Source organism: Choloepus didactylus, chromosome 6 (assembly GCF_015220235.1).
Source record: "Choloepus didactylus isolate mChoDid1 chromosome 6, mChoDid1.pri, whole genome shotgun sequence".
NCBI lineage: Eukaryota > Metazoa > Chordata > Mammalia > Pilosa > Megalonychidae > Choloepus > Choloepus didactylus.
In genome coordinates, this window is record NC_051312.1 from 10,208,768 (window position 1) to 10,227,754 (window position 18,987).

Below are 18,987 nucleotides of genomic sequence, written 5' to 3' on the forward strand. Positions count from 1 at the left end.
CAGTGACACGAACAGATATCTGCACTCCAATGTTCATAGCAGCATTGTTCATAACTGCCAAGAGATGGAAACAACCCAAGTGTCTTTCCACGGAGGAGCAGATAAACAAAATGTGGTATATACAAACAATGGAATACTACGCAGCAGTAAGAAGCAACAAGGTCCTGAAACATATGGCAACATGGATGAACCATGAAGTATAATTCTGAGTGAAATAAGTCAGACACAGAAGGACAGATATTGTATGTTACCACTTCCATGGACTATCTGAGAGATGTAAAATCAATGTCTTATAATAAATATTGGGACCTATTGATGCAGTAGCTGGTGAGGGGGAATGATAATCTAATATGTTCAGATATGTTAGTGATGGTGAATTCAAACGTATGGTAATGGATAGGGGTGACGATTGTTTGTTAATGAGGTTGTAAGTATCAGAACTCTATTGAAAGCAAATAGGATTGAAAGGGGTTGTTTAAAGACATGTTTCCCACAGATCAACACCACAAATATAGATAGTGCAGAGAGCTGACAACAGAAGAGTATGTGGGAAAAAGCTACATACTGCATGCTAGGGATTATAATTAATAGGAATACCATACTAGTATTACTCAAATACTAGGGACAAATAATTGAGAGCTGACAGAAACTACGAGATATTTTGGGTCATGAGAATTGTTTAAAATAGGGAGTGATGAGGATTGTACAACTAAATGATGATAATGTGAGATATGGATGGCTTTTTGTGGACGTAACATATGCTCTGTGATCTTAGGAACCCCCTGCTTTGTAAGTCAAATCCTCGATATTGAGGCTTGCTTGGACGAAATTTATGGTTGTAAAGGAGAGGCTAATCCCACCTATAATTATGCCTAGGAGTCACCTCCAGAGAACCTCTTTTGTTGCTCAAATGTGAATTTTCTCTCTCTAAGCCTAGTTCTGCAAATAAATTCATCATACCCCCATCCCAATGTGGAATAGGACCCCCAAGATGAATGAGCCTTCTGGAGACATGGGACATGGATTCTGGGAATGAGCCTGACCCTGGCATGGAGGGATTGAGAGTGCCTTTTGAACAAAAGGTTGGAAAAGAGACAACAAAATAAGGTTTTAGTGGCTAAGAGAGTTCAAATAGAGTCAAGAGGCTGTCCTGGAGGTTACTCCTATGCAAACTTCACCTAGATATGCAAATAACCACAATATGATAAGCCCAAGTCAACAGTAGTCCCCAAAATCTTAAAGAATACCCAGATCCCTATCTGGGACTCTATAAAAGTTTCATTCACTAAGTTTATTCTTCAGAGATTTAAATCCTTTGGGGTGCTCCTAGGCCAGCTAAGCCCCAAAACCCAGAGGCAATAGCCTCTTCAAGAACATCAACCAGATGTGTCCCCTTTGCTCATAAGATTGACACCTCTTTTCAACATGAACAGGTTAGGGTGGTCACTGCCTAGACACCCCTGAAGACTGGGAAAATGATTGAACTAGAGGAAGGGGTAGCAACAGAGAAGATGGAATTTAATAAAGGATTATGAATATCGAATCTTTATACAATTTTCTTTTTCTTAGTTGCTAGGGTACTAGAATAGCTAGAAGGAAAGAATTGAAATGGTGGAACTGTAACACATAGCATCCTTTGAAATTTGCTCTACAGCTACTTGTTAAACTGTAATTTGAAAGTTATACATTTTTGAATATATGTTACATTTCACAATAAGGAAATAACTGGAACTATGGTATTATAACTAAAAAATTTTGGAAATTTCCTATTTATCTACCTGTTAAATTATACTCTGAAAGATATTACCTTTTTGTATATATGTCATATTTTATAATAAGGAAATAACTGAAAATATGGAACTGTAACCTATAATATTTTTTGAAATTTGCTAACTACTTGTTAAATTGCACTTGGAAAGTTATCAATTCTATGTATATATGTTATATTCAACAATTAAAAATATGATTAAAAAAGGAAATGCAAAACCTGTGTACTGAAAACTAGAGAACATTTTTGAAAGAAATTAGAGATTTAAATAAATGGAAAGACAGCTCATGTTTGTGGATTGGAAGACTTCACAGTGTTAAGATGGCAACATTTTTCTAATTGACTTTCAAATTCAACGCAATTGCTGTTGAAATCCCAGCTACCTTTTCTTTTTTTGGCAGAAATTGACAAACCAATGATGCTGAAATTCATGTGACAATGCAAGAAACCCAGAATAGCCAAAATAATCTTGAGCGAAAAAAAATAGCACAAAGTTGGAAGATTCACACTTCCTGATTTTACAACTTACTACAAAGCTACAATAATGGTACTGGCATAAGGACAGACACACAGAATAATGGAATAGAACTGAGAGTCCAGAAACAAACCCATACATTTATGGTCAATTGATTTTCTATAACGGTGTCAAGATCAGTCAATGGAAGAAAGAATAGGATTTTCAACAAATGGTGCTGGGACAACTGGAGGACAGCCATGTGCAAATGAATGAAGTTGACACCTACCTCACACTATACACAAAAATGAACTCAAAATGTATCATAGACCTAAATGTAAGAGCTAAAACTATAAAACACCTAGAAGTAAACAAAGGAGTTCTTCATGGCCTGAGTTAGGCAATAGTTTTCTAGATATAACACCAAAAGCACAAGCAACAAAAGAAAAAATAATTAAATTGAACATCATCAAAATTAAAAACTTTCATGCTTCAAAAGATACCATTAATAATGTGAAAAGACAACCCACAGAATGGGGGAAAATATTTGAGAATCACATATTTAATAAGGGACTTGTATCCAAAATATCTAAAGAATATTTACAACTGAATAATAAAAATACAAATAATCTTATTTAAAAATGAGCAAAAGATCTGATAGCCATTTCTCTAAAGAAGATACATGAACAGCCAATAAGCATAGGAAAGGATGCTCAAAATCATTAGGCATCCTTAATACTAAATCATCAGGCATCCTTAATACTAAAGTTCATATGGAAACCCAAACCTGTAAGAATAGACAGGAAAATACTGGGTTCAAGAACAACAACAAACTAGAAAGCAAGGTGTGAGAGCCCAGCTCCAAGATGGCCCCCAGAGATACCTTTTCCCTGTATTCATATCCTCGTATAATCCCCTTCCACAACATACCAGGGTTGGTCTGTGTGGTTACATCACTTCTGAGACTAGGTTATAGAAGATTGCGACTTCCATCTTGGTCCTTGCTCTCTCTTTCTCTATTATCTATCTGTTCTATCTCTATCTCTATCTCTTTCTCCATCTCTCTCTCTCTCTCTCTCACTCCCACTCTCGGATCATTCACTTGGAGGGCAGCCCCATGGAGAGGCCCATCTGACCAAGAACTGAGGTCTCCAGCCCACGAGGACCTGAGGCCTGCCCACAGCCGTGTGAGCGAGCTTAGAAGCTCATCCTCCAGGCTCAGACTCTGTAGAGTCCTGAGATGTCTGCAGTCCTGGCTAGCAGCTTGTTTGCAGCCTCATGAGAGATGCTGAGCCAGAATCCTCAGCTACGCTGCTCCCAGATTCCAGGGGCTTAGAAACTGTGAGATACTAAGGGTTGGTTGCTTAAAACTGCTAAGTTTGGGGGTAAATTATTACAGAGCACTAGATAGCTAAAAAGAGGACTAGATCTACCAGACCTTAAAACATCCTATAAAGCCTCTATAATTAACACTGTGAGGTACTGGTGCATGAAAAGACAAATGAACCAGGGGAATAGAATAGAAAGCTTAATAATAGACCCAGATACACACGAAAATTTAGTATATGTAAAACAGGCAGAGGAGGCATCTCACTTCAGTGGGGCAAAGACAGACTGTATAATAAATGTTGCTGGGACAACTGGATAACCATTCGGACAAGATAAAATTAGGCCCATCCTTCACAACCTACATACGAAGAAAGTCTCATTGTATCAGGGATCTAAATGTAAAACATGAAATCATTCAAGTACTAAAGAAAGTATGGACCAATTCCTCTTTAACCTCTGAGTAGCAAAAGGCTTTCTAATTCTGATTCAAATTCAAAGACAACAAAAGAAAAGATTAATAAATTTGACTACCTAAAAGTGGAAAAAAAACGTTTCGTGGCAAAACCGTCATAAACAAAGACACCTGACAAAGTAGGAGTGAATATCTGCAGCATATACTCTTAATATAGAAAGAACTATTTCAAAATGAGGGACAAAATGGGAACAAGATAGCAACAGAAAATTCATAGAATAAAGGTATAAGATAGTCTTTACACATATGAAAAATGTTCAAACTCACTTAAAATTAAAGAAATGCAAATTAACAAAACTGAAACACCATCGTTCCTCTTCTATTATTCGGACAAAAATTGAAGAGTATAAGACCACATTCCATACGCAACACAGGTGTTCTCATACATTGCTAATGGAAATGTGATCTGATCAACCCTTCTATATGGAAATTTGGCAATGTCCAACAAAACTACATGCATACTTACATTTGACCTAGCAATCCCACTTCTAGGAATTTACCCTGAAGATACACCTCCAACAAAATATGAAAATACATATGCACAAGATGATTCATTGGAGCAACATTTGTAATTGCAAATTTATTGGAACCTTTACTTATCATTCCATACCTAGGATATGGGCCAATACAGTCTGTACATCCACACAATGGAGTATTGTGTAACTGTAAAAAAAAAAAGGAGGAGGAGCTATATTAACTGACAGGGAATAATTTGCAGGATATAAGTGCAAAAGAGTGTCTATAGAATGCTATCCATCATGTAAGAAGGAAGAAGTTATAAGAAAAAAAAATATATATATATGCTCATTTATTAAATACAAGGAAGATAAACCAGAACTAATGACATTTATTACCTAGATGGGGTGCATGGGAATGGGGGAAAAAGACTCAGGGATGGGGCTATAGTAAAAGGGGAGAGGGAAGAGTGACACTTCTGAGTTGAATTTTTATGTATAGTTTTGACTCTTAGACCTATGAAAATGTTTCACCCACCCCTAAAATAATAAATAGATTAAATAAATAAATAAATAGTAAAGTGGGATGTGGACCCGAAAGGGAAAATAAATAGTAACAAATGAACCTATTGGTATTAAAAATGAGCAATATAACTGGTTTGGCGCTCTGTACCACAAAAAAACATGTTCTTAAACTTAATCCATTCCTGTGGGTGTGCGCCCATAGGACCTTTTGATGAGGCTACTTCAGTTAAGGTATAGCCCACCTCAATCAGGATGGCTCTTGATACTGTTACTGGAATCCCTTTTAAGCGGAATGAAATTCAGACGTAGAGAGAGAAAGCCACAGAAGCAGCAGCCAAAAGTTGAACATCAACAGAACCAAGAAGAGAAAGGAGAGATCAGGGGATGCCACTATGTGCCTTGCCTTGTGATAAGCTAAGGACCAAGGATCATGAGCGGTCCACTCTAGATCACCAGTTTTTGGGAAGACAGCATCACCTTTGTGACGCACTGATTTGAAATTTCTTTTAGCCTCAAAACCATGAACTAGTAAATTCCCATTGTTTAAATTGATCCACTACATGGTATTTGCTTGAGCAAGCAAGGATCCTAAACTAGTAACTTTTTGGTTTGGTAAAACTGCCGGAATGCAATATACTAGAAATGTACTGGTTTTTAACAATGAGGATTTATTAGCTTTCAAATTTACAGTTCTAAGGCCATGAAAATTTCCCTATTAAGACATCAACATCAATAAGGCTCCTCTGTCAGACAGCAGGGCACATGGTGACATCTGCTGGTCCTTCTCTCCTGGATTTCATTGCTTTAGCTTCTGACTTCTCTGTGGTTTTTTAAAATCTTCTCTGGGTGTTTCTCTGTGAGCTTCTCTTAATTTCATCTCTTAGTTTCTGGGTCTCTTTCTGTCTTTTATCCTCTTATATCCAGTAAGAGAATTCAGACCCACCCTGGGGCAGGTTCAACTGAAATAACCTAATCCAAAGGTCTCACATACAATAGGTCTGCACACACAGGAATGCATAAAAGAACATGGCCTTTTCTAGGGTAATAACAGCTTCAAACTACCACAATAACGACACTGAAGGGGGTGGGGAAGAGAAGACTTAACCAACAGTGTCTTGACTACATCCCATGAGGCAAAAGACATAAAGAACTGAACACAAGTATTGTACTGTACTCTAATTAGTAAATTGGTTTTTCAGAGGGATATGGTTTAGAAATTCTGAAACTATTTAATGTAAATACTTGTATTGAGCAAATGAGTACTATATTGTGGACAATAAGAACCAGGTTTCTCACTGATAAAGAAAGAAGTTTCAAATAAGGTAAGGGGGAAGGATAGAATTATTCCTGCTCTATTAGATTGGAATTAGAAGTATTAGTATGAACACATGCTTTTAACATATATATTAATATATATTTATTTCTATGTCTCCCTATCCATGGATAGATCTTTCTATCTATCTATCTACCTATCTATCTATACACACACACAAAATGGATAGACCTAGAAATAAATAGATGTGAATATGCATGTGTGTGTAAATACATATACTTCCTACTCTATTCCTGAGAAGCCCTAGCAGAAATGATGCCCCAGTAGCAGTGAGCACCCCAACATCCAGATCTTGGTTTTTAAATTCCATTCTCCAGTAAAAAGAACCAGGGATCTTTGGAGAAATGGTTCATTTCAGTGCTGGCACAGACATAATACAAGATGAGTCTGAAACATCATGTAGTGACAGAAAATAAGGAAGTTTTCAAAAAAATGATGGGGGCTTGTCAAAAGGACCCAAGAGCCAATTTGAAGGAGATCCCTAGGGCCAAATCTGGGATAATTTAAGCAAGACAATCAGTAATAATAGTAATGGATTATTTCCCATAGAATGTAATAAATATTCATGAGTCCATTCTGATTAAATAAATAAGTAAATAATAAGTAAATGGGGAAGAAGATACAGCTCCTCCTTACAGTAGAATTCCAGCAAAAGGAATGGTGGAAATAGAAAATCACTATTAGGCAAACACCACACTAATAATTATTGCAGGCTCAAATTGTTTATGGAAGCTAAAACTAAAGGGAAAGAGTGTGATGAGATACTTGCATGAATTCAAAGCATCTCCCCAAAAGATATCTATTAATCCCAAAGGGAGAAAGGGTAACTTTACAGTGGAGAAACCTGGCAACACCACCTCACCAAGTGATCAAAGTTAACCTCACCAGTAAAAAGACAAATGATGTCATGTTCTGTCTGATATGCATGAAGAAGAGCATAACATCACTTTTGCAGTATTTTTGCCAAAAATGAATAACCTCAAACTAATCATTACGAAACATCAGATAAACCCACCATAAGGGACAGTGTACAAAATAACTGGCCAGCACTCTTCAAAAGGGTCAAGTTCATGAAAGAAAAAGAAATCTGAGAAATTGCCCAAGGTTGAAGGCTAAGGAGACATGCCATGGCAACCATGGAAGCCAACCTCCAAGATGGCCTCCCAACGACCGTCATGTTCGGGGATTCATGCTCTCGTGCAGTCCCCTTCCTCGTGGAAAAGGACGGACCTGTGTACCAACAGGGTGGATGGAAAGAACACAGTGTGATTTCTGAGGCTCAGTCATAAAGGACTTGCAGCTCCCACCTTACTTTCTCTGGGAGAAGTTGGCAGCCATGTCATGAGGCCACTCAAGCAGCACTATGGAGAGGCCCACAAGGTGAGGAACAGACAACTCCTGTTAACAGCTATGTGAGTAAGCCATCCCAAAAGCAGATCTTCTAGGCCTGCTCAAGCCTTCAGATGACTGCAGCCCTTGCTGACATCATGACTCCAACCTCCTCAGGGAACCTGAGTGAGAACCACCCAGCTAGGCCGTTCCCAAATTCCCAACCCACTGAAACTGAGAGATAATAAATGTTTGTTGTTTTAAGCTGCTAAGTTTGGGGGTGATTGTTATGCAACAACAGATAACTGATAAAGCAAATTAAATGCAATGTGGAATCCTGAGCTGGATCTTGGACCAGAAAAAGAATATTAGTAGGACAATTGGAAAAATTAAATAAGAACTATAGATTACTTAATGGTGTTATATCAATGTTAATTTCCTGATTTCAATAACTGTCCTATTGTTGTATAAGAAATTAGCATTAAGAGAAGCTGGGTGAAGGACATACAGGAACTCTCTGTACTGTTTATGCAACTTTTTGTAAGTCTAAAATTATTTCAAAACAAATAGCTGTAAAAAAAGAACTAGCAAAATATATCTAATGAAAGTAGAAGGAATAAAATAAAGAAGATAAGAGCAAAAATTAATAAAATAGAAAACATATGGAAAGAATCAGAAAAAAAGTCAAAATTTTGTTCTTTGGTAAGACCAATAAAATTGACAAACCTCTGACAAGATTGATTCATAATAATTTCTTAAAACAGGAGCTACAAATTAATAACAGGAATGAAAAAGGAGATATAATTAAAAGTGTTAGACAATAAAAACTGAGGATATTATGAACAAATTTTTCCTAACCTTTTTGAAAATTTATATGAAAATGTACAAACCCCTATAGAAAAAATATGTAACTTATCAAAACTGACTCACGTAGAAGTTCTTAGTCCTGTAACATTAACCAAATTGAATCAGTAGACAAAAACTTACCATGAAGAAAACTCCAGGCCTCTATGGCTCCACCAGCAGGATTTACCAAACATTGAAAGAATAAATAATTCTATCTGTACAAATCCTTCCGGCATACATAAACAGAAAGACATTCCCTGCCCCGACACATCAAAAAGGTAGCATACTTGATAACAAAAGCAAATGAGGACTGCATAAGAAAGAAAAATTGCATGCTTATTAACATAGATGCAAAAATCCTAAAGCAAATTATTAGCGTGCTGAATCTAGTACTGTATAGAAAAGAGCCAGGAGCAGGTGCAAGAGCTGGGAGGGAAGGTGTGTGCACAGAGTTCCTTGCATCAGGCAAGAAGGCTCATGAGAACAAACTGTGTCTTTTTGCTCACCTCTGAGCTGACCAAGTTGGATTTATTCAAAGAATGCCAGGTTAATTTAAGATTAGAAAATTAATTAATGTTATTTACCCTTTAGAGGATAAAATGTGCATCACTCACTGAATGTAGAGAGTGCAGCCCCTGTGCAGAAAGTCATTTGAGCTGTTGTTGAGATGGGATCTCGTTGTTGGGAGCTTTTTCTGAAACAGTACGTTTTGCCTTGAAAAAGCAAATCTTTCCAGTTCTTAACTAGACTATTTTGTAAGCATATTTATAATACAATAACCACTTGGTTTATGAACAACATAGAAGCAAGAGAAATTTAAAGATAATAAAATATGGGATGGCGTTATCTTTGGGCAGTGGGTAGGGGGGCAGGGTGATGTGATGGGGAAGAGGAAATAGGAAAGCTGGAGGATGTTGCTAATGTTCTACTTCCCAAATTGGGTGTTAATTTTATTTCACTCCATTCCTTATGTAGATTTGACCTTATTTTGTACATAGCAAATATTTCATAATTTGAACAAGCGAACTCAACGTGCTGCCCCTAAACCTACTGTCTCCAGGATTCTCCATTTAGAAAATAATTTTTACCTTCCAGACAGAAGCCTGAGCCCAGCACCCAACCCCCACTCCTCCTTCTCCCTCCATATCCAATCAAATACCACATCCGGGCCTTCCACGCTCTCGGCCTCTCCATCCACCTTGCCCAGCTGAGAGCAGGCCACCACTATCTCTCCCAGAGGCTGCATCAGCTTCCTGACCACACTTCCTCCCCCCACAGCTTCTCCCCTCCCTCCTCCAGGCTATCTCTTTGCTGCAGACAGGGTGGTTGTTCCCATTTGCTAACATTGCCGTTATGCAAAATACCAGAAATGGATTAGCTTTTTCAATGGGGATTTATTAGGTTACAAATTTACAGTTCTAAGGCCATAAAAGTGTCCAAACTAAGAACGGAAGAGCTGCCGATGGCTTCTGGAACACCTCTGTCAGCTGGCAAGGCACGTGGCTGGCATCTGCTGGTCCTTTGCTCCTGGGTTGCATTTCAAAATGGCTTTCTCCAAAATGTCTCTGGGCCTCTGTCTCTCCTAGCTTTTCTCTTTCAGCTCCTGTGCATCCTTGCTTGTTCTCCCAGGGAGAACAAATCATCTCGGGGTCCTCTCTTAGCTTCTCTGGGGCAAACTCTGTGCTTCATCTCTTAGCTTAGCATCTCCAAACGTCTTTCTGTCTGTATCTCCAAGAGTCTGTCTCAGCTCTCTTCAAAATGTCTCTGCCTTTTATCCTCTCAGAGGGGATGCCAGTGAACTAATTGAGACCTACCTTGAATGGCAGAGTCACACCTCCATGGGAATAACCTAATGAGAAGGTCTCACCCACAGTTGGGTGTGTCACATCAACATGGAAACAACCTAATCAAAAGGTCCCACCCATAATAAGTCTGTCCCTACAAGATTGTATTAGAGAATATAGTCTTTCCTGGGGTACATAACAGTTTGAAACAGTGGTATTTTTCAATGCAGATCAGCTCAACTAACTCCTGCTTAAACCCTCCCATGTCTTCCTGCTGATCCCCATACAAACCCAGAGTCATTAAGAGGCTGTGTACAAGTCCCTGTGTCATCCGGCTCGGCCCGCCTCCTCAGACTCATTTTCTGCCACTCTCAGTCTCATTCTCAAAGCTCCAGGCACCCTGGGCTTCCCTTTGTTTCCTTAAATACACCCAGACTTTCAGGCCAGAGGATTTCCACCAGTCTTTATTCCCTTCTCCCCTCCTCCTACCCTACCTTGCAGTCATCTTTTTTATTTCATCTTCAAGTCACTTCCTCATCCCATTTGTCACTACTTTTTATTGTTCATTACCAGGAATGGCCCTTGAAAACCACCCTCCCTCACAACCTGCCCCACTCTCTGTCCCCCAGAATTCTAGTCAGATGCAAAAGGTCTCCAGAGAACCCCAAGGCTCCCTAGGGGACGGCAGAGCCACAGGAGGGCAGGAGCTGGGAGCCCTGAATAACCAGGTAGATGATCACGCCTCTTTATCAAAGACACCTGGTATATTAGCTATCTGCTGCTGCTTAAAAAATTACCCCAAAACTTGTGGTTTAAATTAAAAAAAAAAAAAACTTGTTTCACAGTTTCTGTGGGTCAGGAATTCAGGAGCAGCTTAGCCAGGCAGTTCTGACTCCCCATCACCCAAGAGGTTTGAAGTCAAGATATTGGTGGCATCGCAGTCACCTGCGGACCTGACTGGGGCTGAAGGACCACACCCTCCCCAGGTGGCTCAGTCACAGGCTGTTGGCTGGAGGCCTCAGTTCCTCACCACGGGGGCCTGTCCACCAGGCTGCTTGAGCATCCTGAAGTGATCTAAGAGAGAGCAAGCAAGGGGAAGTCAAAGTGCCTTTTATGACCAGGTCTCCCAAGCTTCACACTATCGCTTTGACTTTCCACTGTTCACTGGAAGTGAGCCACTAAGTGAGGCCCACACTCAAGGCTGGGCACCATATGGAGAATGTATGGGCTTACCTTAAAACCACAGCACCTGTAGGACTCCAGCCCTGGTTGTCCCCATCCGTCCACCCACTCTGTGCCTGCACCGAGGAGAAAGGAGTTGAGATAACCAGATGATTGTTTCTTGTTGAGCTCAGGACCCACAAGCCTCCTTGGGCTCTCCCATTCCCTGGCAGTCCTACTATAGTTCTCCAGTAAGTTCTTGTTTTACATTAAATTGGACTTTAAATTTGGGTCCGAGTGGAGGCACATTTCCCTCCACCTTCCTGCTCCTGTATCTACCTGAATCTGCACCTGTGCCCACCTTCTCTGCCCTCCCTCCTGCCAGGATGGTAGTACTGCCTCTCATCCTTTTGAAGGTTCTGGGCCCTCCCACTCTTGAATTCTCAAAGTCATGGCTTTGCTGTGTTTCTTGGTTTATTTTTTTGTCTTTTGTAGACTGTCATCTCCTTGAGGGCAGGGACTTTTGACAGTTCTGTTCACTGATGCATCCTCTCCATTTAAAACGAAGCTTAGCTTTGATGAACACTCAAGAAATACTTGTTGGATGAACCAATGGCTGAATGGGAGGAGGGAAACTCCATCCATTCCAAAAGGAAGGAAGAACGAGGAGGCAGGAGCAGGTGCAAGGGCCAGGAGGAAAGGTGTGTGCACTGAAATCCTCGCATCGGGCCAGAAGGCTCAGGAGGGCAGGCTGTGTCTTTCTGCTCACTTCCAAGTCCCCAGCACGCAGCGCTGCACCTGGCACATAACGGGCTCCTGTAAATGTGTTGATTGGCTGGTGCCAGCTGACCGCTACTTCCCTATCACAGACGACCAGGTCAGCTGGGCTAAGAGTCCTGGCACGGCCTCCCCACCTGGCTGCCTGCCCCTGCAGAAGGGAGAGACTTTGGCTTCCTGCCACCCTCTGAGGACACCCAGGCTCGATGACTGTCGGGACGGCAGCCTGCCAGCCTGCCTGAGATGGTTGCTCCCTGGCTTTGTCCAGAAACTGCCGGGAATGCCTCAGCCCCCAGACAGGCTTCTGGAGGGGAGGGCTGGCCACAGCCCTGGGGGACTTTGGGCCTCGACACCCACCCTGGCAGCTCACAGGAGATGCTGTGAAGCGTCAGGAAACTAGGGAGAGTCCCAGTTCCAGCACTTTCCAGCAGGGTGACTCGGGCTAAGTTCCTTAGCCTCTCTGAGCCTCTGTTTTCTCATTAATAAAATGCTGAGTTGTCAGGGAGTTGGAAAAAAATGTACGTGTTGCAGAGCATAGGGGGTGTGAGAGCAGGGCTGTGGGGCCACACTGCCTGGATTTGACTCCTGGATTTGACTCCCTATTAACTATGCAAACCTCGGGCAAGTTGCTTACTCTCTCTGTGCCTCAGTTTCCTTACCTATGTAAGAGGCACAATAATAGTACCTGGCTCACAAGGTGGTCAAGAGGATTAAAACGGTGCCTGGCACACAGTCAGAGCTCAACACACGTAAATTCTTCCAATTTACAGCACATAAATAGTGTTACTTTTATCCCTCTGGTGGTCACAGACACTGAAGCAATTACAATATAGAATCACATGGGCTGCGTTCATGTTGGGTCAGAAGTTGTGGGCACTGAGAGGAGGGGAAGAAGCAGCTACACAAAGGGAGGAGCAAATGCAGACAGTTAGGCTGAAGGGACAAGAAGAGTGTGGGGAATGGGGACAAGTTAAGTTTGGCTACAACACAAGGTGCATGGTGGAAGCGGGGATGTGAGCAGGAAAACAGACCATGCAGGGCCCAAATGCCAGCTTCGAACGTGTGGCCTTTGTCTGAACAGTGAGTGGAAGCTAGTATGGCCCATTGGCTCACTCTGTGTGTGCCCCAGCCTCCTCCTCCCAGTTACCTTCCTGGACTGCGGAGGCTGGAATTGTAAAAACCATGTTTTCCGGATGGTTAGCTTCCTCTTACAGTTCAATCAAGCAAAACTTAAATTTGGAACCAAGTTAAATGGGGGAAGAGAGATGATGTCCCTCAAGCCATCCCTTCTGCTGATGTGATTCCAGCGGGTATGGTGTGGCTCCAGAACCAACTGCTCCTGGAGGCTTCTGGGTCCCCGGATTGCAGTTACCATCTCACTTGAATGGCTGTGTATGCACCATCTGTGACATGTCATCTCAAGTAGATCTGACAGGGGTCTTGCCCAGAAAAAGTTTTATGACAATCCCAGCAGAGGCTGTCTCCTCCTCTTCCATGAAGCTGCTGACCTCTGGGTCTCTGATTCTTCCAGAACCCTCCATCCCAGGGCTGCCAGGCCCAAGAATATCCATCCATCCATCCACCCGTCCACCCAACCAATCATCCAACCATCTATCCATCCATCCAACCATCCATCCATCCACCCATCCACCCATCCACCCAACCACCCATCCACCCATCCACCCAACCACCCAACCACCCATCCACCCATCCACCCAACCACCCAACCACCCAACCACCCTCCACCCATCCACCCAACCACCCAACCACCCATCCACCCATCCACCCAACCACCCAACCACCCGTCCACCCATCCACCCATCCATCCAACCATCCAACCATCCATCCATCCATCCGTCTATGCATTTAGTCATTCCTTCAATACTCACTGAATTCTTATGCTGTAGCAGGACCTGGGCCTGGAACAGGGATACAAATCAGACATGATGCCTACTGTTTTGCTTATCTATTGCTGTTGAATAAACCACCCTAAAACTATCACCATACAATGACAGTAATCATTTCCTCACCATTTTGTAATTTGGACAAGGCCTTTTGAGTACAGCTCTTCTCTTCTCCATGTGGCACAAGCTAGAGCAGCTTGACTAGGGCTGAAGGATCTACTTCCAAGACGGTGCACTCGCGTGACTGTCACGTTGATGCTGGCTGTTGGTTGGGCCTTGTTATGGCTGAATCATGTCTCCCACAAAAACTTGTTTAAGTCCTAACCTGTGGTCCTGTGGATGTGAACCTGTAACATAAATGAACTTTTGCATTATCTCCCAACTCTTCCCTTTCCCAGAGCCCAAGAGAACAGATGTCTTCCCTAACAGCAAAACAGTAAATCTTAGCTTGAGGAAAACAGCATTGTCATCAAAAGTTATGCCCAGAAGGAAGTACTATGGAAACCCGATAGGCCAACTTTCAATCCTTAATTTGAATGTATACACAGCCAATCACCATGTGCCAATGCCTCCACCCCACTCCCTTTGTTCAAATCTTATAAAACATTGTCCTGTCTCCGGTCAGTGTGGACAATCAAGCCCAAAAAGGGGTGTATCTCCTCCGCTGCCAAGGACAAGAACCCCACGTAAGCTCCCTAATAAATCTGCCCATTTTCTCTCCAAGTAGGACTCATCCGAGTCATTCTTTGGTCTTTTGTACCCCTCGTAGTTCGGCAGAAGGCTTTGTTATTGCACAGCCCCTCACCTCACTCAGAACAGAACCCATTTGTAAATAAGATCTTTGAAGATGTTCTTTTGTTAAGGTGAGGCCAAACGGAATCAGGGTGGGGTTTCATCCAATATGACTGGAGTCCTGATGAGAAGAGAGGCTGGGACACAGCAATAGTAGAAAACAGAGGGAGATGGATGACCACGTGTTGGAGGCAGCCACCACCAGAGTGATACAGACTTCAGGGAATGCCTGATCCTGAGAATATCTTGATTCTGGACTTCTAGCCTCCAAATCTATGAGACAGTAAATTCATCTTGTTTAAGCCAACCACTCTGGGGTGCTTTGTTACAACACCTCTGGCAAACTACAACAAGCTTCAATTCTCTTCTGCAAGGGCCTCCACACAGAACTGGCACAGAGTTGCTTCCACCATATTTTACTGATTCAAAGCAAGTCATAGGCCAAGCCCAGAATCAAGGGGTGGGGAAGTAGACCCCACCTCTCTTGGAAGAGTGATAAAGAACCTGTGGCCATCTGTAATCCACAAACCTACTAAGGAGGCCACGGACTTAGGCTGCTTGGAGTACATGAAACACAGATTAATCAGTTGACTCATTGGTGGGATAATTGATTTTTTAGTTTGATTGATGGGATCTAAGGATTATTTCCCAGACTTCTTGTTTCTATGCACTGGGTCTTTTGTGGAGTAACTAACACTCCTGATCTTGCCCCACTTGTTCTCACTTAGTCCTCACAAGGAGAAGAGAAGTAACTTCTGGTTGCTGAGGTTGGTAGAAAAAATCAACCATGTTCTGTACAACCTTTTCCTCTCTCTTCCTTCTTCGGATTTGCCTGCCTGCAGGTTGCATGTATTCTGCTCAGCCTCTAGTCATGGACCCAGGGGCCCAAAGGAGGAGAAGCCAATGGAAACCAAGTGGATAAGCCTCTCCAACTCAAGGAGGGTGTAGACTGATGAAGAGAGTCTTTTTTTTTCCCCAATAACTTTGTTTCTAACATAAGTAACATTTGATCTGTGTCTTTTGTATCTATTTCTCCCTTGGTTCTGAATTTGAGGAGGGAAATCCAGGGTGTTGTATGTTGAGCCCTTCAAAAACCCCAGTCTAAGCTTGTCACATAGTAAGTGCTCAAAAAAAATGTGTTTAATATTAAATAAAAGGACAGCAATTCTGACAAGGCAGGAATTTGGACCATTCCATTCATTCATTCGTTCATTCATTCAACAAATGTTTGCTGAGAATATCCTCTGTATCAGCACTAGAACCAGATATTGCCCTGTGATTCTTTGTTTAATGTACTTCTCCACCACGACATTGTGGGGTCTGTATTTTGTTCTCTGTAGTGTCTCCAGCACCTGGAACAGGACATGCACATAGTATGCCTTCAATAAATGCTTGCCTATTGAAGAAATGAAAGCAGAGGTTTGGGGAAGACTGAAGGCAATCTAGACAGACAGACAGACATTCTGGCTCAGTCCCACACCTGGTGCAGTTCTCTGGGGGTCATCAGGGAAAGCTGGGAGGGGCTGGCCCTCTAGGCTGGGAGTAGCTGGGAATGTTGCACACCAAACAGAACTCCTGTGGGCAGGCAGTTCACATCTCCCTATTCCCTGAGACACAGCAATGTTGAAACTAGGCCAACTAATAGCCCTACAATGGCCTCTAAGTGTTCAAGTGAAAAGAAGAGTGCAAGTCTCTCACTTTAAATCAAAAGCTAGAAATGACTAAATTTAGTGAGGAAGGCATGGCGAAAGCCCAGATAGGCCAAAAGCTAGGCCTCTTGTACCAAATTGTTAGCTAAATTGTGAATGCAAAGCAAAGGTTCTTGAAGGAAATTGAAAGTTCTGCTCCACTGAACACATGAATGGTAAGAAAGGGAAACAGCCTTATTGCTGACATGGAGAAAGTTTGAGTGGTCTGGATAAAAGATCAAACAGCCACAACATTCCCTTAAGCTAAAGCCTAATCCAGAGCAAGGCCCTAACTCTCTTCATTTCTATCAAGGCTGAGAGAGGTGAGGAAGCTGTAGAAGAAAAGTCTGAAGCTAGCAGAGGCTGGTTCATGAGGTTTAAGGAAAGCAGCCATCTACATAACATAAAAGTGCAAGGTGAAGCATTAAGTGCTGATGTAGAAGCTGCAGCAAGTTATCCAGAAGATCTAGCTAAGATAATTGTTGAAGATGGTTACACTGAACAACAGATTCTCGAGCAGTTTTACGTTCTTATCGTGTGTTCACTGGAGTAGCACTTTTAATTTCCTTCAAGAACTTTTGCTTTGCATTCCCAGCTTAGCTAACCACTTGGCAAAAGAGGCCTAGCTTTTGGCCTATCTGGGCTTTCGTTATGGTGGAAGTTATTGCAGATGTGGTGGAAATAGCAAGAGAATTAGAATTAGAAGTGGAACCTGAAGATGTGATTCAATTGCCACCATCTCATGATAAAACTTCAATGGTTAAGGAGTTGTTTCTTATGGATGAGCAAAGAAAATGGTTTCATGAGATGGAATCCATGCCTGGAGAGGATGCTGTGAATATTGTTGAAATGCCAACAAAGGATTTATAATATTACATCAACTTAGTTGACAAAGCAGCAGCAGGGTTTGAGAGGCTTGACTCCAAATTTTGAAGAAGTTCTACAGTGGGTAAAATGCTACCAGACAATATTGCATGCTACAGAGAAATCTTTCATGAAAGGAAGAAGAGTCAATTGATGCGGCAAACTTTATTGTCTTATTTTAAGAAATTGCCACAGCCTCCCCAATCTTCAGCAACCACTACCCTGATGGATCAGCAGCCATCAACATCCAGGCAAGACGCTCCACCAGCAAAAAGATCATGATTCGCTGAAGGCTCAGATGATGGTTAGCATTTTTTAGCAATAAAGTATTTTTTAATTAAGGTATGTACATGTTTTAAGACATAATGCTATTGTGCACTTAATAGACTACAGTATAGTGTAAAAATAACTTTTATATGCACTGGGAAACCAAAGAAACTCGTGTGCCTGGCTTTATTGCGACATCCATTGCAGTGATCTGGAATTGAACCTGCAATATTCCTGAAATATGCCTGTACTCTAGACTTATTGGGAAGGTATTTGCGGTTCAGAAGGTGTGAGATAGGGCTCCAGCTCCTGAAAGCTGACCATTGGATTTAGTCTCTAGCAAGTTCACAGACGGCCTGATAAAGGCACGCCTGTTACAAGCTGAACCTGCCAGGCCAGGTCAGGTCAACAGGTGGTGGTGAAGGTGGCTGAGGTCCCCAGCATGGGGCTGCAGAGGCAGATAGGGCAGGTTTTGTTAAGTTTCTGATCTCTACTATCCCACGTATAAAAGAGCGATAGCTCACAACGCTCCGATCATCAATAGTTAAATGAGGTGAGGAGGAAAACGCAAGGCACCGAGTGCGTGCGTAAGCTCCATTCAGTCGACGAGCTGGCTTAAACTGAAGTACGGCCCGTGGACCGCGGTTCGAGCCCAGGAATGAACAATCCAAGGAGGACGGCAAAACTGTAGGCACCGGGAGCGGTGAGGGCACGGGGGTGTGGAAAAGGCAATCCTTTTGCACAGAACACTTCCGTCCCAAGACTGACCAGAATTAAAGGCCTGTCTTCTTCCCAGTCCCTGTCCCATGTGGCTGCCTCCTCTTTTCGAAGCGCGGCAAGTGTTCCACCCGGAGGGACAGGTACCACTCGGCCACGGTCCGCGCCTTCCCTAGTCCCAGCCAGCTGAGGTAAGACTGGGTCCGAAACAACGCTACCCTTCGCCCCTAACAACCACTCACTCGCTTTTCTCTTCTTATAGGCCAGCAAATTTTCTTTCTTTTTCTTATTGGGCCGCGTAATTCTACCTCGACCAGTCAGTGGCAGCCACGGGGACCCAACTCACTCCCACATAACTTGGGGGGGGGGGGAGAACGTGGGAGACATATATTTTTTTCTGCATTCAGTTCTCCCGGAGAGCACCGTACTTATCAAGCTGTTGAGAATTCCCCTAGAAAGAAGTTGTAAAACATTTTCTTTCCCTGAGCCCTTGTAAGATTTGTCCCTTGCCTATTTCCCGCT